Source organism: Myiozetetes cayanensis, unplaced genomic scaffold (genome assembly GCF_022539395.1).
Source record: "Myiozetetes cayanensis isolate MyiCay16 unplaced genomic scaffold, myiCay2020 scf84, whole genome shotgun sequence".
NCBI classification, from domain to species: Eukaryota; Metazoa; Chordata; class Aves; order Passeriformes; family Tyrannidae; genus Myiozetetes; species Myiozetetes cayanensis.
The window spans coordinates 32,234-43,138 of record NW_026088119.1 but is presented as its reverse complement, the minus strand read 5'-3'; positions in this window follow the sequence as shown (position 1 = coordinate 43,138).

Below are 10,905 nucleotides of genomic sequence, written 5' to 3'. Positions count from 1 at the left end.
AGTTCGGATTTTTAGCAAGGAATTTTTCTTTCCTTTCCCCCTGTCGTGTGTGTGTGCTCTGTATATGGGCCATTAGTTGAACAAAAGAATCGGCCCGAGCCCACTAATGGCTGAGATTAGTTTCCTTGACAACGAAGGGGGGGAGTTGGCTGGTGTGTGACTGGAAGGGGGTGGAGGCTGGGGGGAGAGGGGAGTCTCTCTCTCTGCCCTGGAAGAGAGCCGGTTGCGGGCTGCAGACACTGCCGGGCTCCTTTGTCTCTTTCCTGTCGGAGGGGAGTTTTTGCTGCTACTCTTGGCTCAACTGTGGCTGTCTGCAAGCCCTGCTTACAACGGACCCTAATCAGCTGAAGTTTGTGAGTTTTCTTCCATTGGGAGAACTTTCTGTTTTATTGCTGTTGTTTTCCTTCCCCTTCTTCCCCCCCCCCCACCTGGCGGCAACCAAGGATCTCACAGCACCACCTGGTGACTACTATAGGACGCTACAAGTTTCTGCACCTCCAGTGACCCAACAGTGCCACCTGGTGAATGGTACAGGACATTACAAATTTTGCATCTCCAGTGACCCGACGGCGCCCCCTGCTGACTGTGGTTGGAACCGCACCAAAGGGTGCAAGAAATTGAACTATTTTCCTTTTGCCGGTTTATCGGTTTTGTTCTTGAAGGGGATTATTGGTGGGTATAGGAGTATTACTTAGTTATTTTACTTGGGTTTTTTTTCCGTGTTCCTGTTAATACACACATACCTTTTAATAAAGGGTTGTTATTTTCCCTTTTCCATAATTTGTTTTCCTTCAATCAAAGCCTCTTAATTTTGGATTTATAATTGCTTAGAAAGAGAAGTTTGGGTCTTTTCCTCCTAATCCATCCTCAGCAAAAGACCCTTGTCTCATTTAAACTGGGACACTTGTGTGAGTTTTAATTTTGCTCTAGGAAATATTGGGATCTGAAGTTCTTTCTGCAATGTTTAAGCAGACTGTAACAAGTGGTGCTCAGGGGGCTCTTCTAGCCTCTGTTATTTGGCAATTCAGTTAATCTTTTCCTTGGAGAGTTCTTTGAAGACAGAATAGAGAGAGACAGAAGTAGAGCTATCAAATGCACCAGTACAAACAGCAGCTCCTCGAAATGAAGCCGAGCAAAGGTCTAAAGAGTGAACTTAGAATGATTAGTTTGAGATAGGAGCTATGTCTTAGGAATTTTAAAGGATAGTACCGTACATCCCAGATAGAGCTACACACCCAGATAAGAGCACAAAGGAAGAGATAAAACAGGAACACCAAGAGATAAGGGGCGAAATGGGGGCATGAGTCCAAGATCTTGCAAAATTCACCACTAGGAAACTAACCAACCACTAGGAAGCTAGCCAAATAGAGAAAGTGAATAGTTCAAGAGAGGAAGAAGAAAGAAATATGATCCCTTTGAGGCTGAAGACACCAGAACGACCACCAGAACAGCACCCCAAAAGAGGGTTCCATCCCAGACTCGGCCCAGACTCCACCTATTATCAATATTATGATTAGATGTTAAAATTGTATGAATATGCATGTAAAAGATGTTGTAATCACTTACCAAAACTGTATAAATTACCTGACTTTTCACTGATAACTTTGGAGTTGGTTGGCCAGTGAGAGCTGGCTAGTACCCCAACGTTGCTTGAAATAAATACCTTTTACTGCTTAAAGACTCAAAACTGTCTCTGAGTAGTTTTCATTGCACTGTTTGGGGCATCATGAGGAACATCTCTCTACTGAAACCATGGAAATCTACTGGACAAATTTGAGGAAACAAGTTTATGTGTCTGTGGTCACATCATTTACTGGGCCACAAGGAGTGTGATGGTTGGGTACAGTATCAAGGCGTCAATTGTGCCTCAGGAACTCATCCTCCTATAGGAAACCAATGGTTGTGAAGGGGTTGTGAGATCACTCCTGCCCCTGGAGGGGACAGGCCAAAGCAGGAATGTGTCTGGGGAAGGTCCTGTGACGTCCCTTCTCTCTGCAGGAACTGATGGCTCAGCCCGTGACTCCTGACTGGGCCAGGGGCTCTCCATTTGCACCTGCCAGTGCCTGTGACAGCCCAGCACAAGACCCCTTTGATTCCAAGAGGCCCTGCAGTGTCACAATGGCCTCTTGTTTCCATGTGTTTCTGCAGTTGCCCAGGATTCCTTTTGTCCCATGAGAGCCCACATGTCACAATGGCCCTTTGATTCCATGAGGTTCCTCAGTATCACAGTGGGCCCTTGATTCCATGAGATTCCACAGTTTGCCAGGGTCCCTTTTGCTCCATAAGGCTCTGCAGTGTAACCATGACCCCTTGATTCCAGAAGATCCTTAAAAAGGGTCTGATGTTGTAGTCAGGACAGTCAAAAGAATAAATGCCAGGCACAGTATGATGATGATCATAAAGTCTGCTTTATTGCGCAGTTCATCTCTATTTATACATTTTTTGTGAGTAGAAATTTATATACCCTTCTCTTAATAGCTCCCTATCTATGGTCTATTATTAGCCCTTACACACAATTGGACATTCACACCTTATTTGCATTCTCTTCTCTCTGGTCAGTTTTGGCACCTTCTCAAACTTTCTCACTGCTCCTGTGAATTCTTCAGGGAAATGCCTTTAAAGCATCTAAATCTATATCCTCCACCTCTATATCCTTCACCAGGGGGTCTGCGGACCCGCTGCCTACCCCAATAGTCTCTGACTCCTTTGGTTCCATAAGGCACTGCATGGCACACTGGACTCGTGATTCCATGAGTCCCTGAAGGTTCACAAGGGTCCCTGGATTCCGTGATGTTCCCCAGTGGCCCAGGGTCCCTTTGGCCCCATAAGGATCTGCACTGTGATAAGGGTCCCTCATGGAATCAACCATGAGGTTCTACCGTGTTCCAAGTTTCCTTCAGTTCCATGTGGCCCTGACATGTCACAATGGACCCTTGACACCAGGAGGTTCCACAGTCTCCAAGGGCATTTCTGTTCCACGAGGCCCTGCAGTGTCCCAAGGGCCGCTTGATTCCATGTGGTTGCACAGTGTCCCAAAGGCCCCTTTTTTCCACAAGGTTCTGCAGTGTCTCATTGTTCCACAGTGTCTCTGGATTCTTATGGCTCCATGAGACCCTGCGTTGTCAGACTGGGTCCTTGATTCTCTGAGGTTCCACAGTGGAACAATGACCCCTTGGTGCCCTGAGCTTCCAAAATGTTTCTGGGTTCCCGTGGTTTCATGAGGACCTGTGTGTCAAATGGCCCCTTGGTTCCACAAGTATCCACAGTGTCCCAGTTTTCCTTTGCTTCCATAAGGCCCTGGAGTGTCACAATGATCCCTTGGTTCCATGAGATCATACAGTGTCCCAGGGTTCCTTTTGTCATATGAGACCCTGCAGTGTCACAACGGTCCCTTGATTCCATGATATTCCACAGGGTTCCTCTGATTCCATGAGGTCCCACATGTCACAAGGGCCCCTTGGTTCCATGAGGTTCCCCAGTGTCACAATGGTCGCTTTAGCTCTGTGTGGCTCTTTGACATCATGTGCCTCCCCGGCTCTTTAGGAGTCCTGAGAACTTCACCGGGGGAAGGGCCAGATTCTGCCCTGGGATGGGGCAACCCCGGATGGATGGACAGACTTTGAATGAGAGGTTGGAAAGCACTGTGGGGAAAGGGCCCTGGGGGTACTGGTGGGTGGCCAGTTGGCCATGAGTCAGCAGTGCCCTGGCAGCCAGGAGGGCCAACCCTGTCCTGGGGACATAAGACCCAGCATGGCTGACCAGGCCAGGGAGGGGATTGTTCTTCTCTGCTCTGCCCTGGAGCGGCCTCACCTGCAAGACTGGGGCAGTTTGGGGGGGACACAATGGAAGGGAGAGATTGAGCCATTAGAGAGTGTCCAAAGGAGGGCAACGACGATGGGGAAGGGCCTGGAGGGGAAACCGTCTGAGGACACTGAGGGCATTTGGTGTGTTCAGCTGGAGAAGAGGACAATGAGGGGACACCTCACTGCAGTTACAACTTCCTGGGGAGGGGTAGAGGAGGGGCAGGTCCTAAACTCTGCTCTGTGGGGACCAGGGACAGGACTGAGGGAATGGCCTGGAGTTGTGTCAGGGGAAGTTTAGGTTGGATCTTAGAACAAGTTTGTTCCCCCAGAGGGTGGTCGGGCATTGAACAGGTTCCCTAAGGCAGTGGGCACAGCACCAAGCCTGACAGAGCTCAAGAAGTGTTTGGATGATCCTCTCAGGCTCATGGTGTGATCCCTGGGGATGGTCCTGTGCAGGGCTAAGGGTTGGACTGGATGATCCTTGTGGATCCCTTCCAACTCAGCATATTCTGCCATTCTGTGATTATCAACTCTGTGTTTAGCACAAATACAAAACACAGCCCGACACTGGTCACAGGGAAGAAATTTATCTGGACTCCACCTGAAACCAGGACACCCGTTATGGGCTCTCACAGAAACATCCCACACTCCATTTGCCACCTGGAACCAGTGACTCTGAGTTCCTGCTTCCCCAGCCCCAGGGACGGTCTCCTTGGCTGCTCATTCCTCTAGTGTCTTCTCAGTGATGGCATCTTAACCAGACAAGCCCCTGGGAATAATTTACTTCTAAGTCTTCAATTCTTCTGTGGTTACTTAGGCAGATCTCAGAAGTGTATTCAAAGAAGCAATGAGAAAATATTTCCTTTTTTCTGGACTGTTTACTTTTTTCCCGGTTTTACATTGATATCAACAATCCCCAGTCGATATTGATCCCAAGCACTTCCTAATTCACTCTGAATAAATATGAAAATCAAGACACTTTGTGTCTGACAATCCATCAGAGTGTATCCCTATTCCCACCCCACCATTCCCTCATCAAATGCCTGGGACTCAAAGTAGCCTTGGGCAAATCTGAGCTTCCTCCACTAAAGACTGGACCTGCAGGTTTCAACTCCTTGGCACCAACTCTCACCTGCTTGGCTTGGAGAAAGAACTGCACAAGACACAGAGGGATGTTCATTTATTTGCAGCAAACAAAACCAGAGGAAGGTAACAGCTCAATAAAAAATCCCTTAATCCTCTGCTGTATATTAAGTCCACATTGCCTCCACTGAAGTCCACTTTTCACAGTAGATAGTCTGAGACCAATGGCAAACACCCGCTCTGTCAAGCACAGATCCCAAGATCCCCAAAACCCTCCCTGCCCCAGATTCTGTCCATATTTGCCCTTTGCACACAGCGAGTCACACACTGAAGTCACAAGTTCCCTCGATCCACAGAGAGAGGAAAAGGGAGAAAATTAATGAAATGTTATGTTGTACAGACTTAAATCTTCATTTATTCCAATAATTTTGGGTTACAGAAACGTTATCAAACATCCTCTGTAGCATCTGGTCACTGGGTAAACATCTGTGTGGATGACCAGGCCCAAGGAGTAGTGGGGAATGGAGTTCCATTCAGTGGTGTTCCCAGGGCTCAGTATTGGGTTCAGGGCAGTTTAATATCTTTATCAATGATCTGCACAAGGGGATCGAGTGCAGCCTCAGTCAGTTCACAGGTGACACCAAGCTGGGTTGGAGTGTTGATGTACTGGAGGGCAGGAAGGCTCTGCAGAGGGATCTGGACAGGTTGCATCGATGGGCCCATGACACTTGGAGGAGGTTCAACAAAGTCAAGTGCTGGGTCCTGCTCTGGGCTCACAACCACCCCAAATCCCTGGCCATGCCCTGAAACTGGTGCCCACAACCTGTCCTATGTCCTTAATCCTTCCATTTCCAAGGACTTTGTGGGACACGGGAGTTCTGTGCTCTGGGTACGGAGGAGCTCCAAGTGCCACTGGAGTGGGAACCACAACTCATCAGGTTTGTGTTCTTTGGGAGGTTTGGAACTGGTGAGACTTAGAACCACAGAAAGTTTCTCTTCTATGTCCACAGACAAAATTTAAACATGATACAGTTTAGAAATATCCCAACTCTTTCTGCAGCTTTTCTCAGCCACAGTGAGCTCGAGAATGCACGTCCTTGATGTGCTGGTCCCACAATCCAGGGTGTTCCTGGCCTCCCTTGCTGCCAGGGCACACGGTTGCCTCCTACCCAGCTCCCTGCCCACCCACAGGTTCTGCCCACCAACAGGACCAGGAGAGAGACTGGGCAGGGCTGACCATGGCCCTGGAACAGACCCTGAGTCCAGCAGAAAGATGGAGGGGGGCACAGTAAAACTCACCCGTAACCCTGGGCTGAGCAGCCAGTGCTGGGAATAGCTGGGGAGAGAGGTTGGGGGGGACAACTGTCCTGGACCACCTTCCTGCTCTGTTCGTGCCACCAAGGGCACAGAGCAGCCTCGTCTCACTGGCACTTGTATGTTTTCAATGCCTTCCACAGGCCCTGGCTCTGCACCACAACCCCCCTGGGCTGAGTCCTCCCTCTGCGTGGTCCCACAGTGTCAGATCCAAACAAATGGGTTTCTCTCCCAGCTCCTTTCCAACCCAGCCCAGTTCCTGACAAACTCTCCCACCTCCCCTGAGCTCTCTCCACCACCAAGGGCCTCTCCCCAGCACAGCCCAGGTGGGTCTGGCCCCACAGCCTTGCCCAGGGCAGGGTGCTCTGGGCAGTGGCACTACAGCCCCAGCCCCTTTGGGCACAGCAGCAGCTGGAGCTCAGAGAGGACTCAGCCTCAGCCAGGGTTGAACGTGCTTGGCAAAAAACAAAGTGTGCCCCACTCTGTTCTGCAGGAGATCCTGAAAGCTCTGCAGTCCCTCCCTGCCATCCCAGCCCCCCAGGCCAGCACAAAAGCCCCGATCCTTGGGCTCTTCCAGAGCTCTTCCAGCTCCAGGAAGAGGGTTCCAGTCCCAAAACATGGGCAGCCAGAAAGCTGTTCTCATTTCCTGATCAGTCCTGCTCTGCTCAGGAAATGAATCTCAGATGAAAGGTTCTTGCAGGTTCATTTAGGTCACTCAAATACAATATGAGACTCCCCAGTTAGTCTAAGTCTCTGGGACACACAAGATGGGGGGGCTACTGAAGAAGGAGGGAATGTAAGCAGGACTTTTTTTTTTTTTTTTTTTTTTTTTTAAGAAAACATCAAAAGCATAGAAAATAAAAAACGTACCTAAGGAAAAACCTCCTTGTTCATGGGAGTTATATGTCTTCCCCTGGACTGTGGACCTGGTTAAAGGACCTGCTCTTTTTAGCTTCTCTTAGAAACTAAACTGGCCTGGAATTTTATCTCTAGGTTCCAGTATAAACAAACTAGGTGGTTTTTGCTAAATGCAGAGCCCAATGTTTGAAGGTCCCACTGCCCATTGCTTTCAATGTGGTTTTTAACAGTCCACTCTATCATTCAACTTTCCCAGAGACTGGTGCATGACAGGGAATATGATACATCCACTGCATGCCGAGCTCTCTGGTCCAGGTGTCCACAAGGTTGTTTTTGAGAAGAGTCCTGCTGTCCAACTCCAGTTTTTCTGGAGTGCCGTGTCTCCACAGGACTTGCTTTTCCAGGTCCAGGATGGTGTTCTGGGCAGTGGTGTGAGGCACAGGATGTGTCTCCTGCACTCCAGGGGTTGTGTCCACCATTGTCAGAATGGAGAGCTTGCCTTGGTGGGTTTGGGGAGTGTGCTGTGATCAATCTGCCAGGCCTCCCCACATCTCTATTTCAACCATCATCCCCCACACCACAAGGGCTTTAGCCTCTTGGCCTGTTTGATGGTAGCACATGTTTCACAGTTCTAGATAACCTGGAAGTTGGTGTCCATGGTTAAATCCGCCCCTCGATCACAAGCCCAACTGTGTGTTGCACCTCTTCCCTGAGGGTCTCAGGTGTCACGGGCCCACCGAACCAGGAAGAATTCCTCCTTGTGTTGCCAGTCCAGCTCTACCTGAGACACTTTGATCTTGTCAGTGTGATCCACCTGTCCATTGCTGGATGTCACTCAGTAACCCAACTCTTGGGTACCTGTGCATCTCCAGGATGGACTTTCACAGCCAACCTCTCTACCTACGGGGCAGGAGGGTCTTTCCTGAGAAGGTCTAAAATCCCATCAGAGAATGCCAACAATGCAAGTTCTCCTGCAAGCTCTCTGTGAGATCTGGGAGCTACCGGTGGCACCATGGGGATGTTTTTGGTTGAATGATGCTCAAACCAACCTGGTTCACCAAACTCCAAAAACACATCCTACTTTTTGAAGTTGGATGTGACAGAGAAGCTGGTAACTGGTCTGTACATCTGTGAGGAGTAGTCAATCACTTCATACTATAGAAGTCCAGTCCTCTTTCATACAGGTAGCTTCTTTTAACATAGCCCTTCTTGGGATATATGTGTGGAGATTCCTGCCTTGGGTGGGGACGCCTTCCAAGAACACTCTTCAAGGTTGAGCAAAAGAAATCTCCCCACAATTGTTGGTCTGGGTGAATGACATCAGATTTCCATGTAGTAATTATTCCTTTTTGCTAGTTTTAATATAATTGTTTCAAGAATTGCTTCAATATAGCTGCACTATCCTATCTTATACTGCACTACTGATAGTTTTAACCCTTATACTGTGTAGTAAATAATTCTGATAAGATCTTTTGTCTGATCATTTGTAAGAATAAATTATTTATTTTTATAAGTACTCCCATTTTGCCAATCATTAAAACCTGTGGGACAAAAGTGGTTCAATCACACTTCTGGAATTCCTTAAATTTAATTTGTTGACAAAATCTGAGGCAAAGGTTGGATCTCTTATTCCTTGAGGCTCCACCGTGTGACAATGGCTCCTTGATTCCATGAGGTTGCACTGTTTCCAGCATTCTTTGGCTCCATAAGGTCCTGCAGTGTGACAATGGCCCACTGATTCCATCATTTTCCCCAGTGTCACAATGGCCCCTTGATTCCATGAGGTTCCATAATGTCACAATGGCCCCTTGATTCCCTGATGTTCCACTAAGTCCCTTGTGGGAGGAACATGATGAGTGTGTGAGCAATTTATATTGTGTGTGTGGTACTTTTATAAACTTTCATATAGTTTTATAAGCACTATAAGTTATAGGTGTCAAGATGGCCGCGGGTGTCTTTTCAAGAACAAAAGGAAATCGGTGCCAAGAAGAAGGTGGAGTTCCATAAAGTAAATAATGGCCTTGTTACCTGTTAATAACCAATTATAAAGGTATTTGTAATGCATGTTTACATCTGGACAGTGACCTGTAACCAATTATGTGCTTCTTGTCACAAGACCTTGTATCCAGATGCTATAAAAACCCTGAGCTATCCTAATAAAGCGGACATATTTTAGATCTCATAGATCGTGTATGTATGTCTCAGAGCCTCCCCATCAACAGTCCCTGGGTTCTTTTGATTCCATGAGTTTCCACAGTGTGACAATGACCTCTTGATTCCATGAGGTTGCACAGTGTCCCAGGGCCCCTTTGGTTGCCTAAGGCCTTGCAGTGTCACAAAGGAGCCTTGATTCCATGAATTTCCACGCTGTCTCATTGATTCCCTTTGTTCCATGAGGTAATGCAGTGTCACAGTGGGTCCTTGATTCCCTGACATTCCACAAAGTCCCAGGGTCCTTTTGCTTCCATGAGGTTCCGCAGTGTCACATGTTCCCTTTGGTTCCAGGAGGCCCCAGTGGATTACAATGGTCCCTGGATTCCATGAGATTCCACAGTGTCCTGGGGTTCCCTTGTCTCCCTGAGTTTTGGCAGTGTCCCAGATTCCCTTTGTTCCCATGAGGTTCCTTTGTTTCCATCAGGCCCTGTCACGTCCCCAACTCCCTTTGGTTCCATGAGGTGCTGCAGGGTCACAATGTCCCCTTTATTCCATGAGGTTCCGCCGTGTGCCAGAGTTCCTTTGGTTCCATGGGGTTCCACAGTGCCAAAACTCCCTTGTTCTTATTCTTCCAAAACTTGTGGACCCATTGTATCCCTGCCTGGGATGGAACACGATTGTGTTTCTGCAGGAATAGATCCATGGCCATCCTGCCCACTGCACCAATTGAATGCTGCAAACATGTCACTCCAGGTCCCACACTGGAGGCAGGAACAGTCTGAACACACCAGGTCTGCTCACATTCAGAAGAGCCAGTCGGGGTCACAAAGAGCACAAGTGATTGAATGTAGCACCTGCAGTTCTCTGGGATTGCTGGGGACAAAGGCAGGAACTCAGAGGAGCTCTGCAGAGCCCTGACAGTGCCACTGCAATCACAAGCTGCATTTCCTGGCTCAACACTCAGCACAGCCAAGGCCACAACACTTCCTGAAAGGTGTCCCTTCTGGGGAGGGCGAGGGGGACAAACCCCTCCATCTGTCCCTGCAGATTTGGTGTCCAATTCTCATGCCCCACTTAGGGACAAAGTCAGGCTACATTGTGTGTTTAGCTTTGTATTTTGTTCACTGTGTTGTACTTCCAACACACACACACCCCGGTCTGGGTAGAGTCTAACCCCCCAAAGAACACAAGACTTGACTATTTGTGGCTCCTGCTGCAGCGGTTGGAACTTGGGCCACAGTCTGTGCCAGGAGTAGAGAGGTTCCTCCCCACAGAAACTTCTTGGCAATGGAGTTATTAAGAAAACAGGACAGGTTGTGGGAATCAGTTGCAGGGCACAGTCAGGGACATGTCTTGACCAGCATCCTGTTTACCATGACCAGGTTTTTCATCCTCTTTGTTTTCTCATGCTTGTTCCTCTAGAAACCACTTGATCCAACCCTTGCTTTGGTTCTTTCCTAGACATCCCATGACAAGTCTTGCCCAGTCCCCAAATACCCTTTCTGTCTGCCCATCATGAGTCTCAGACCCCCAGGCCAAATCCCCCATCCTCAGCTGCAAGGTCACCCTGAGAGTTTCTACCATTGACCCACTTGCCTAAAGTTTCATACAGATACCTTGCAACTTCCTTTGAATTCATTTTTTACCTTTGGGGCTTAGAAGGGTTTCTCCAAAAACATGGTAATTCATGTCC